We start from the raw sequence: 13,070 nt of genomic DNA, 5'->3' as shown, positions 1-13,070 counted from the left end.
GCGCTTTGCCTACTACAACAAGTACATGTGTCTGTCTTACACAGCATCAATATGAGTTGTGTGTGAACAACATTTCAATTAAACGGAGCGCGCGCTTGTTTTCTTAATGAATTTGCTGCGAATTTTCATTTTTTTTACTCTCCACTGCGTTGCTTGTTTTCCTTGTACGATTAGTATGTACCTTTGAGAGACTCCACACATGGGTTTCTTTATGATTTTTAGCGCTGTTCTACAAATCTTGGCAGCCGTAGGAGTGTATTCAAAAGGTTGAGAGATTGATATACAGTTCAATCAGAATATTAACGTTTATGGCTCTAGCCTTATACTCTCTAAGGGTGATCAAAGATGTGGAGATTGCTTCTACTTGCGTTCCAGCGATATTTTGTCTCAAATAATTGTTCTAAAAATCCATTTCATCCTTTATATTGGCAAAGGGAATAACCTGAAATCTGATTATCTACCATTCCTTACAGTGGAACCAGTTTCACGAAACTAGCCTTAACCTCGAGATCATCTAGTTGTCCATAGAGATCTGAGGACTACATTAATTCGGTTGTACCAATTTAAAGATACTCAGAATCTCAGAAATCTCCTCGGTACACCTCCTCAATTTACAGTTGCAATATTCCTCGAACTTCTTGAGCCTCTCTCAAGCAGTTGTTTTCTCATCTTCAAACACAATAGTTGACATATCACTCAGCTGGTACTGCGTGATGTCTCAAGTCTCAAGCACTTTGCTTCTGAACTTCATTTGTATGTGTATTTATCCAACGTGGGTGTACACAAGTGCTTTGCTTTCATTTATGTGCTTCTTGGAATTTATGGCATCTCCAATTACGCAGATGTCAGTGTTGTTGCAAATATTTGATGATAGCATGTCGTGCTGAAGGCCGTTGAGTCTACCTCACTGTGAATTTTCATATTTACTCATACGGTACAGTACAGCGCAGAGAGATCGAAGCTTTGAAAGCATTATGCAATTTATTTTAGGTCATACAAAACTAATTTTATTTACAAATTAAAAAAACAACAAAAAAACAGTTACATGTTGTTGCAACGTGTGCCATTAGGTGGTCCAGTGTTATGCGGAGCCTGCATTTAATGCTTTTTTCAACAACTCAGACAAGGTTTGTAGGCTGCTATGTGTTCTTTTTTGTGTGTCGAGTGTTTCAGTTGACGAGGGTGCATGCTGTCAGTGCCGGGCTCAGGCTGGTTTTCCCAAATGTGTTGTCTGTCATATGAAAATAAATATTATGTTTTGGCCATCAATTTCAATGGTGCTTCAACAATATTTTGCAAATTTTATTAAGATACAAAAGCCGAATGTGCTAATGTATTTATTCGGCTAGCGGCATACAGATTATGGCAAAAATATTTTTCACATTTAAAAAAAAAATCTATTCGTTGGTTATTGCTGCGCGCTTTTTTTGTGTTTTTTTTATTGTGTAGAGTGCCAATTTCGCATTGAATTCACGATTGGTTTGCTGGCGTTTTTTTGCGTTTCATTCATTTCATGCCACACGCTGTTGCTCTTTATGGCTATTGCCGCCTGCGCTGCCGCAAGCGGTCGCCTTCACCCTGCAATCAAACTTTTTAATGGGATAATTGAAAAATTGCTTTTCGTTGCGTGCAAAAGGTAAACTTTTTCTCACTTGCGCTTTCGCTTTCGCCCTTTTGTCCTGCTTTGCGCTTTTCATTTGAAGCATTTCGGTGCTCAGCCCAGTTGGGGCGCTTTCGTGTAGTCGTGGGTAGGCAAATTTTTGGATAAAAATAAAAAAATCTGTGTGCCATGCCAGAAATTGAAAGGTTTTGTTAAATCAACCTGCGCTGAAGTGTGTTTTGATGCCTTGAAGAGTAAGTTAGAATAATTTTGAATGAAAATTTTCTTCGCTGCCTCAACTCCCGTTCATGAAAATTTCAAAATTTTTTTAATTCAGTTTAGCTGTTTCCATGTCCAAAAAGTTTTCCTACTGGGTCCTTTTGAATTAACATCGACAAGTACTTTTCAATAGCTTCCTTTGTATTTGTATTTGCGTGTACCCGTGCCGGTTTTGTTTTTATTGGCTTTTGAAAATTTACAAACTCATTTCAGTCGTAATTGTGCGGTAATAAAATGCTTTATTGCCTGGCCTTTTCCAAATGTAAGTTGTTTATTCAAGTTATTAAATTATTTGCAAACCTGTGACGGAAATAAATGGCAATGGAATTATAATTTGTAAATTACAGAACAAAATTTTGAGGTTAAGTCGAGGGGTCTCTTAATTTATATATATATATGACCTTCATAATTCAATAACTTTAATCTACATTTAATTTAGGAGAAAATAGAGAGGCTTGAAGAGTTGATAAAAGAAAAATTCGTTAAATTATGGGGTTAGGAGTAGTCAGGATTTTCAAAAAATAAAATTTTTTTCCATTTTCGTTAAGTGTAATATCTTAAAAATATTCTCTGAAAATTTGTAGTTGATCCGATAATAACTTTTCGAGTTATTCGACAAACAACAAAGATCGCTCGGGCTATCCAACACACTAGTGTGACACTTGAAATGCTTTTTTCTCAAAGCTATGTTTTTTGAACTGGTGACAACTGTAACTCGATAACCGCTCAGTAGATTTTAATGGAATTCATACAGCTTTTAGAATACATAATGAACTCAGGCTTGATCGAAGAATTTTTGTTTTTCAAAATTTTCGATTTTTTAAGACCAATTAACTGTTGATTTTTTCCCGAAAATCTAGAAAAAAATTTACTGAGGCCGCCATTTTGTTAATTTTTGAACAAAAGAAAGCTTCAATTAGGCCCAGGATTGTCTATTTAAAAAACTAATTTTTTTATCCGATTGATTTTAGATGAATTTCCAAGGACTTATGATTGTCACCGCAAGTACCTTTTTTTGAAACTGGGTACACTTTGGAAATTACACTTTTTTTCAAATTTCCGTGACTTTAAGTCAAAACATTGTATAATTATGCCATATTATTAGTTTTGTAAGATAACATGATTTAATAGCAAAAAAAATTACTGAAAATTCTAATTTTTTCGTGTCTTTGACTACCCCTAACCCCTTAAACATGCCTTCAAAGTTTTCAAATTGCCACACTATACACTACATATGCAACATTCACTCTCAACTTTGTCTTCTCTCCAATTTCGTTAACGCGAAAATTCGGCGGAAACTGCAAATTGAAATTACTGTTATAGATTTCGCGCGCCAAGCTTTAACCGCATTCATACGCAGAAGAAATTTAAGCTGCAAAGTTATGAAATTAACGCAGCCAAGCGTGGCAAATGCCATAGTTGCTTTAATTCTCAGCGAATGCCTTCGTTAAATACACACACACTCACACACAGAATAGGAATACGCACCGAGTTCATGGAATCGTCATAGCAACCGCCATTTGTTGAGAATGTTGTCAAGAAAATCGCTTTCGCCGCGCTAACAAATACGCCAAAGCTACAAATGCGTGCCGCAACAACAATAAAGCCAAAACGTGCTGATAACTTGCTGAGCGCGTTCGTTGGAATGCTTGCGGCAAGTAGCGAAGAGAATGCGCAATCTTTACAGCAATGGCTACAACATATTCTTCGCCTTCTTGGCTTGGCTTTGACCAGGCGAGAGCTGGCGCTATTAATGCGTAGTTAGTATGCCATTCAGGTAGTTTTCTCGTCTGCAAAATACTATTCTTCGTCTCATTCGCAGCATGCCACACAAAAGTCACACAGTTTTTTATTGCAATAAATGCATATTTCAGCAACAGATTAGTATTTAAACCGAGCAAAGCAGCAGCATACTCCATTTTCCTTTGAGATAACACAAAAATAACAGCAAAAAAAAATGTTTGGAATTTTTGCTCGAGGGCGCTATGAAAACGTCTGCCAGCACTGCGCTTGAAGGCTGACAGCGCTAAAATACTTGCGCATGAAAGCAGCGCCGCCGCAGCAAAACAATTACATACACCGCTAAAGTGTTGGAAAATATTTTCACTAAAAAGATGCACAAACAAAAAAGGAAGATAGTATAAAAAAATGAAAAAAAAATATATAAAGAGAAGGAAAGAAAATATTATGCGGCCGCCGCAGCGAAACACTTTATTACGGCGCAACTAAGTAGTGGCTCTGGCTTTGTTGTTGGCGGCTGAGAAAGGTTGCGAAAAGCGTAGCAGCGCGAAAGTTGAAATTTATTTATTTTTATTGAAAAAACTGTTAGTTGGTGAAAGCGTGTCGGCGCTGGGTACACTTTACTTTCGCACTCACTTTTGTTGATTTTATGAGCGTCCACTAACTACGTGGTGACACTCTTCACTACTCGGAGTGCTAAATATAGTTGTGGAATCTTAGACTTGTTTTTAAAAGAATTTGCTTCTTGCTTTAGTTTTTCCTTAGTCTTTTCAAGGTAAGCGCTCGGAAATTTGCATTGAAAATAAAAGCGCAAGGGTCCAGCGAAAATACTGAAAGCTTTCTGTGAATTTACGGACTCAACTCTATCAATCAATCTACAACTTTGCTTTTGTCGTTTTTTTTTTTTTTTTTTGTAAATTTAAGGCTTGTATAAAAACGGTTACAAAAATGTTATTCAAAATATTGGCCGTCGCTAGCTACTACTTTTGACCATCTTTCTGGCAGCATGCGTATTCCGTGAAGAAAGAACTCCTCATCTTTCGAGTCGATCCAAGTATCAATCCAATTTTTGACTTCTTCATAAGAACTGAAGTGCTCGTTAGCTAAACCGTGTGCCATCGATCGGAATAAGTGGTAGTCAGATAGAGCAACGTCTGGAGAATACGGCGAGTGGGGTAAGATCTCCCATTTCAGCGTTTCCAAATATTTTTTGACCACCTTTGCGAAGTGAGGCCGAGCATTGTCATGCCGGAGAATGACTTTATCGTGTATTTCCTCGTACTGTGGCCGTTTTTTTTTAGTGCTCGGCTCAAACGCATCAATTGCGTTCGGTATCGATCTCCTGTGATGGTTTCACTTGGCTTTAGCAGCTCATAATATATCACCCCCAGCTGGTCCCACCTTGGCGCCATGAATGTTCGGTTTTGCCGTCGACGTAGAGGCATGTCCAGGCTTTCTCCATGACTTTCTTCACATAGGATTATCGTAGTGGACCCATTTTCCGTCGCCAGTTACAATCCGATGTAAAAATCCCTTTCGGTTGTGCCTTTGAAGCAGCTGTTCACATGCAAAGAAGCGCCATTCGACATCTCTTTTTTTCAAGTCGTAAGGAACCCAGATTCCTTGTTTCTGAATCATCCCCATGGCTTTTAGGCGCTTTGATACGGCTTGCTGTGTCAATTGATTCGGCCAATTCCTCTTGGGTTTGAAACGCATCTTGGTCGAGTATTTTCCAATTCAGCATCTTCGAAAATCTTTTCCCTTCCACCACCATGCCGGTCTTCGACTTCAAAATCACCATTCTTAAAACGTTGAAACCATTCGCGAAATGTTCTTTCACTTGGGACAGCCTCACAGTACGTATCCGAAAGCATTCAATGAGCCTAAGCCGCACTTTTCTTGGAGTTAAAAAAGAAAAGCAAAATTTCCCGCAAATGTCGAGAATTCGGTTCAAAAAGTGATATTTTCAGTTGAGAATAAGTTTGGGATGCAAACAGATCTCTACAAATATTTTGTTGTGTTAATGTTGACACAAATGTTCAGGATCGATATAAAACGATTTAATCGACTAGTGCTTGACCCTAGAGACATCTATTGGAAAACGGGGGAAGCAAAGTTGTAGACCTAATATTATTTTGAAAATATATATTTTTTTAATAAATGAAAGTGTTGAATGTTCAACTTAAAATATAAGGCATGCTTTGAGGCGCATTTCCTAGCAGGAGTAAATTTGTCAGCACTAGTCTCCATTCTTCGAAAAGAGAAGACACGATGTGTAGAAATGATTTTCCACCAACAACTATAAATTGCTTTTTAATAAAAAAAAATATCTTTTTTCCACCATCTTCATCAAAATTCCCGCTGGCTAGAGAGCGAGCGAGTGAGCTAGCGCAAAGTAATAACCATTTAACTTACAGTTTATTGGGTACTCATAAACTAACAGCCACTTAACAAGCAACTTAAATAAAGAGTACAAAGTAAAGAGCAATGCACACACACACCCACGCACAGTGATACTCACACATGCTTGAGGGCGATTATACGCTACGTGTTGTTATATAATTGCCGTTATGTGTTTCACATCAGCGCGCTGTTTGCTCAAGCATGCCTTAACTTTGTAACCACTAAGTAAACAATAAAGTTCAGCACTGCTCACAGCATTGATGCTGCTGCTGCTTATTGCATGGCATGGCATGGCGTGGCATGATATACGCATACGCATAAGTTAGTCATAATGCATTATACATATACGCATCAGGTGCGCGTTTTTATTTCACCAACTCATATGGAAAGAGTAAATATATGCTTAAAGCAGAGAAATGATAAGAGTAACTAACACATGTGCGACTACTGTCTTTGAGAGTCTTTCTTGGTTGGTATCAATGTATGTGCGAGGTGTGTTCAAAAAGTAACGGGAATTTGGCCAAAAACCAATGTTAATTTTTGTACTCTCGCAACAAAAGTTGCTAAGAGAGTATTATAGTTTTGTCCACATAACGGTTGTTTGTAAGTCCCAAAACTAAACGAGTTAGATATAGGGTTATATATACCAAACTGATCAGGGTGAACAGTGGAGTTCAAATCTGGATGTCTGTCTGTCCGTCCGTGCAAGCTGTGACTTGAGTAAAAATTGAGATATCTTAATGAAACTTGGAACACGTGTTCCATGGCGCCATGAGAAGGTTAAGTTCGAAGATGGGCGGAATCGAACCACTGCCACGCCCACAAAATGGCGATAACCGAAAACACATAAAGAACAATAACTAAGCCATAAATTAAGTTATCATATTTGGATGTAATTTTTTTGGGAAAGTGGGCGTGGCCCCACCCCATACTAAGTTTTTTGTTCATATCTCGTAAACTACTAAAGCTATATCAACGAAGCTTCCAGGAGTCGTTTTTTTTTTAGAGAAAATCGGATTACAACCACGCCCAACTCCCATACAAAGTTTATGTTGAAAACTACTAAAAATTCTTTAATTCAGTAAGGAAAACCAACAGAAGCCTTATATTTCATTATAAAGAAGACACAGAAGAGCTGCATTCAAAATTGTAAAAAAAAATTTTAAATGGGCGTGGTTCCGTCCTCTTATGGGTCAAAAACCATATCTCTGAAACTACTCGACCAATTTCAATGAAATTCGGTTTGTTATATTTCCCTTGCATCCCAATTATATGTTGTGAAAATAGGCTAAATCGGTTTACAACCACGATCTCCCATCGTCCATATACTTAATATTAGGATTTTCAAACTTTCAATGGACTTAATACATTGTCTTTATTTGTTCGTGAATTCTTGGCCAAAAACAATACTGTACCGAAGCCTACTTTTCCTAATGCCTATACATAAAGCGAAACGTACAGGTTCACCGTTTTACAAGCATAATAGTAGATTACATCGATGAAAGAGCTTAGGAATCGAGTTTGAGAAGTATTTCGACAGTTGAAGGAAGCGTTGAAGTAAGTTCATAACATCGAAAGGGGACCATGAAGGTGAAAACATTAATGTAGACGAATGAAAACAAAATTTTTTTTCAAAAAACTCAAATTCCCGTTATTTTCTGAACACATCTTTAATATATGTGTGCGGAAAAATTGTATTGTAGCTGCTATGTTTGCGCTGTCTGCTTTACGTTTATACCTTCCACTGCTTCCTTTGTTTTAGCATTTTAGGTTAAAGCTAAATCTTCGCTGTCACTATATTTATGACCGTCTGTGTATACGACCATCGGATGCGTACAGCCAAATAATTTTGGTATGCATCCTTTTTAATCTAACGCGTGATCTGAAGCACATTTTTGGTGTATTTCATGGAAGAAGTTAAAAATTTTTGTCCTGCACTAGCATATTGAATCATGTGTACTTTTGGACCACCCTGTGTTCATACATATCGGTTTATATGCATATATGATACTGCTAGTAAACTCTTTTCCTGCATAAATAACTTGTGCAACCAAAATGCTATGTGCATAAACTACAAATATGCATACATTCTCATATCCACATGCGAATAAAATAATTCAAGTTCACTCGACTGCGCAACAGCGACGCTGTCAGCTTGTGTGTATGCATGCATGTTTGTTTACCGTTAGTGTGTTTGCATTAGTCAAACACGGATTATGTTTGCTCACTTACGCAGCAGTCACATATTTATGTATGCATGTGTGCTAAGGGAAAGCCAAAAGAGAGTCAATGTGCTGTTCGTACATATATCCTGGCGACTTTTTTTGTGCGCCGTTCAACAGGAAAAGTGAAAATAAACTGTGCAGTGAGCTTCAAAGCAAGTGAGTTTGTTAGTATTGCTGCGATTCTAGTTGGTAAGCATGCATATCTAACAGTGTGTATGTATTTGTTGGAATTTAGATGTAAGTGAAATTTTTGTTGCATACACTTAGGCGCTGGCGCTATCAAAAAAACGAAAAACAATATTTATTAGCTTAATATAAGACACAGTTGGCTTTCACAAACACACACACTGAAAGAAGTCTGAATATAAAAGCAGCTGGCAATATACGCTCGCCTTCATAAACAATGGCGCTTAGCTACAAAAGATTGCTTATAAATATTTTATTACCTACACACTCTTGCACACATAATTTCGATTATTTGCTCATACTGTTGTGTATATGTGTGTGCGGTGATTACTCGCAGAGTCTTTGGCAAAAATTTTCGTTCGCTCTCATACTTTATGCATGCGCGCTTATCAACACCCCACATATGCTAATTAAAAATTTATATGCACGTCAGAGCGCCGATAATCGCTAAAGCTAATATTGTTGCTGCGCTAAGCTGCGTAAATACATATGTAAAGGACAGCATACATACATATACATATATTGTACATATTAAGCCATTATGCTTATTACTTTTTGTTGTTGTTCTTGTTTGATAAACAATATGGTAAATAATAGCTGAAGTTTGTCAGCTGCAAATGGCTGTGAATGCGAAAAGTTCCACAACAGGCAGACAAAAGGCAAATGTGATTTTGCGTCGGCTGAATGTAAGGCAGCGCAGCTGTGCATATTTTGGCTTTCGCAAAGATTTGAAATTTTAATAAAATTCGGCTAATGGATTACTCGTGTCATTGTACTTTTTGTGTGGGTCTTAATGGAAATAGCAAAAAACTAATAAATACGGTTGTGGTGTGTATGTAGTTAATCAAGGTAGGTTAGTGAACCTAATCCACGATATTAAGCAAAAAGTGAACCTCAGTATATGAGTTTAAGCGGCTATACCAGTCTAATCCATGAAAATTGTGGCGATTTTCGTGAATTTTTCTTAAGAAAGTACTCGATCGAATGTTTCGAAGTTTTTTGGACATAATAAGGTATATGTTCAGCTATGTTTTAAGATGTTTTTTACAAAAATATTGAAAAACAAGTAAGGAAGGGCTAAGTTCGGGTGTAACCGAACATTTTATACTCTCGCAATTTATTTATTTAACTTTATTTATATTATATAATACACAATTTGACCCACATATTCGTCATAGATATTGTATAAAGTCCATTGAAAGTTGGAAACCATAATATTAGGTTAGAAGCACCGAGGTTCTCGTGTTCGATATATGGGGCCTTAAAAACCTATGGTCCGATTTCGGCGATTTTTAGAATGGGGCTGCCACATTATTAACATAGTCTAAAAAAAACGACTACAGAAAGTTTGGTTTATATAGCTCTATTGGTTTGCGAGATATGTACAAAAAACTTAGTAGGGGGCGGGGCCACGCCCACTTATCCAAAAAAATTACATCCAAATATGCCCCTTTATAGTGCGATCCTTCATACCAAATTTTATATCCATAGCTTTATTTATGGCTTAGTTATGGCACTTTATGTGTTTTCGGTTTTCGCCATTTTGTGGGCGTGGCAGTTATCCGATTTTGCTCATTTTTGAAAGCAACCTTCCTATGGTGCCAAGAAATAAGTGTTCCAAGTTTCATCAAGATATCTTAATTTTTACTCAAGTTACAGCTTGCACAGACGGACGGACGGACAGACAGACATTCGGATTTAAACTCCACTCTTCACCCTGATCACTTTGGTATATATAACCCTATATCTAACTCGTTTACTTTTGGGTGTTACAAACAACCGTTATGTGAACAAAACTATAATACTATCCTTAGCAACATTTGTTGCGAGAGTATAATAACAGAGTTATGGGAGGTGCCAAGACAAAAAAATCCCCAACTGCTGACATGATTCCGGCCGAATGAGTAGCTGAAACAAAAAAAGTTCAAAAAGGTTATTAAAGTTGAAAATATTCCCTATAAAATGACCTACGATTATTTAATAATATCAAAACTTAACCAAATGGCGTAGTTCCAAAAAAAAAATCGGTTTTTAAGTTAAAAAATGGTAGTTTTTTAAATGTCAATTTGACTATTTGCAACAAATCAAAAAGATCGTTCATTATACAGTGAATATATTCAAGAATACTCAGTTTAAATTGAAGTCGATCGGTCTATTTCTCGTTGAGTTATGATGTCAGAAATTTTGAGAAAAGTCGTTTCGAGACAAACGCATTTAAAGTTTCGACTATTGCGGTTTATACCTGCGAGCGGTCACTCTTTAGAACGTTGTCATTGAAGAACTAACCAAGATACGAGCTGTGCGTTTTAACAGAATATTTTTGACAGTATACACTATCGAATAAGCAAAAAATAAAAAAATAAATCGATTTTTTGAAAATGTCACACTGGTATAGCCCCTTAACCCATTCAAGCCCACGGCGAACCGGATGGGTTGGGAGCGCGAAATTTAAGAAAGTTTTTCATTTTTTTTTTGAAAAGAGAACTGACTTGATTTTCAAAACGAATTGCTTGCAGTGCTGTATTCTAATAAATGGTAGACTTAAATTCTGATTCATAGAAGTATGCTGCTCTCAGCCAGCGCTTAAAGTTTGAATGCGGTGCGTTACATATATGTAACAGTGCGCTTGAATGGGTTAAAGGATTGGAAGCATGAAAAAGACTAAAACAAAAGTTTTTTGTTATACTCTAGCCACATGTTGCTCAATATGTTTGTTTATCGAAAATATATGCAAATCTCTCATTCGGGTCAATACTTCCCCTAGTCCCCATATACCTCATATACGGATCCGGTGGACCATATAATGGCAAATATCGCCTAATATTTGACATATCACAGCATTAAGTGAGCATATAGCCTTGGTTTGGTCCAAAAACAAACATATGTACATACATAGTCTTGGCTTGATGGCGAAAATAAGGGAAATCGGTTAGGCAATTACCCCAGCCCCCATAAACTGTATATAACGATTTTCTTTTTTCTAGTTGACTTAATGCCATCTTAATGAAATCGAATAAAAAAATTACGAGGAGTATAAAATATTCGATTACACCCGGAATAAGCCCTTCCTTACTTGTTCGTAATTATTTGTTATTATATTAGGTCTACAACTTTGCTTCCGCCGTTTTTTTTTTGTAAATTTAAAGCTTTTTTTTGTATAAAACCGGTTACACTTTTCTTGGAATTAAAAAAGAAAAGCAAAATTTCCCGCAAATGTCGAGAATTCGGCTCAAAACGTGACATTTTCAGTTGAGAATAAGTTTGGGATGCAAACAGATCTCTACAAATATTTTGTTGGGTTAATGTTGACACAAAAGTCCAAGATCGATATAAAACGATTTAATCGACCAGTGCTTGACTCTAGAGACATTCCCGCAAATGTCGAGAATTCGACTCAAAAAGTGACATTTTCAGTTGAGAATAAGTTTGGGATGCAAACAGATCTCTACAAATATTTTGTTGGGTTAATGTTGACACAAATGTCCAAGATCGATATAAAACGATTTAATCGATTTAATCGGCCAGTGCTTGACTCTAGAGACATCTATTGGAAAACGGCGGAACAATGTTGCAGACCTAGTATTATTGTTGCTATATTTTCTAAAAAAATTTTTTGAGCTTCTTTTATAGCACTTCGACAACCACTTCAATTTATATGCACTTTAATTTTATTTGGCATTGAAATTTCGCCACTTTAAAATCTCCGATTAATCACTTACGCAAGTATTTAACTGTAACTAGTGTACTTAAGCAACTTTTCCATTTGTAAAATAATTAAAAGTACATAAAAGACTTACAATTTTTCCTTCGCTTTTGTTTTGTACTTACAGCACGGCCACTCAGCGCTTACGAGCGGTGCTTAACGGTAAGTGATTAAAGATAAGAAAAAAGTTAAAAGTTATACCTTGAAAACTCAACTTGAATGATTGAAAAGTCGCTGCTCATGCATTAATGAGTTAAACGAACATAAAAAACATAAGAATAACGAAACATAAGGAAAGTGCAAAATAATTGAGATGGCTGTACACCTTTTATGTTCGCTACAAATTATTAAAGTCTAAAGGAGCAGTAAAAGCAAGTGTTGAAGCTCCTTCGAAGGAAGAAAAATTCTTTCCTCTTGAATAGCAAAATAAACTGCAGTTTATGCTGAAAAAATAACTAAACTATGCAAAAAGTGGCGCTAAATCGTGGCTAAAAGTTCTAAGCGCAAGAAAAGAACTTTTGTCTTGTTTGTTGTAAAAAGCATTTAAAGTTCGATATTTATCGTTTTCAACTGCAGGTTAATATATCCGATAACCATAAATACAATGGTAAAAAAGCAAAATTGTAAAACAAAGTTTTTGTTGCAAGCAGCAACGGAAACTTTGCAGCCACCAATGTGGCGGGCCACCCATACCTGTTGCGCACACACGCTTACAAACACAAACACTTGCGCTCGCTTTCGCTGCCATTTGCGTTTCTTGCGTCACTTGTTTATGACCGACAAGTGGTTGCAGTCGACACGGGGTCTTTATGACACATCTACTTCCCTACACACAGTCTACTTGCCACACAATCTGCCTGCCACACCTTCTTCAGTGCCACTTATGTATGTGCGTATGTGGCTGCAGCGCGGTGTGGGCTAATTTAAAATATGC

General features: G+C 36.8%; 1 protein-coding gene across 1 annotated transcript in view; it reads left to right on the top strand.

Moving 5' to 3' along the window:
* The window catches only part of LOC105213483 (metabotropic glutamate receptor 2), a 192,501-nt gene that overhangs the window by 25,347 nt on the left and 154,084 nt on the right, over window positions 1–13,070 (top strand). Inside the window, exon 2 of the mRNA XM_054233137.1 lies at window positions 12,264–12,298. The gene's annotated coding sequence lies outside the window, so the exon portion shown is untranslated. The remainder of the gene's footprint in view (window positions 1–12,263; window positions 12,299–13,070) is intronic.

Source organism: Zeugodacus cucurbitae, chromosome 6, assembly GCF_028554725.1.
Source record: "Zeugodacus cucurbitae isolate PBARC_wt_2022May chromosome 6, idZeuCucr1.2, whole genome shotgun sequence".
Classification (NCBI taxonomy): Eukaryota; Metazoa; Arthropoda; class Insecta; order Diptera; family Tephritidae; genus Zeugodacus; species Zeugodacus cucurbitae.
This window is presented reverse-complemented; position numbering and strand designations above follow the sequence as displayed.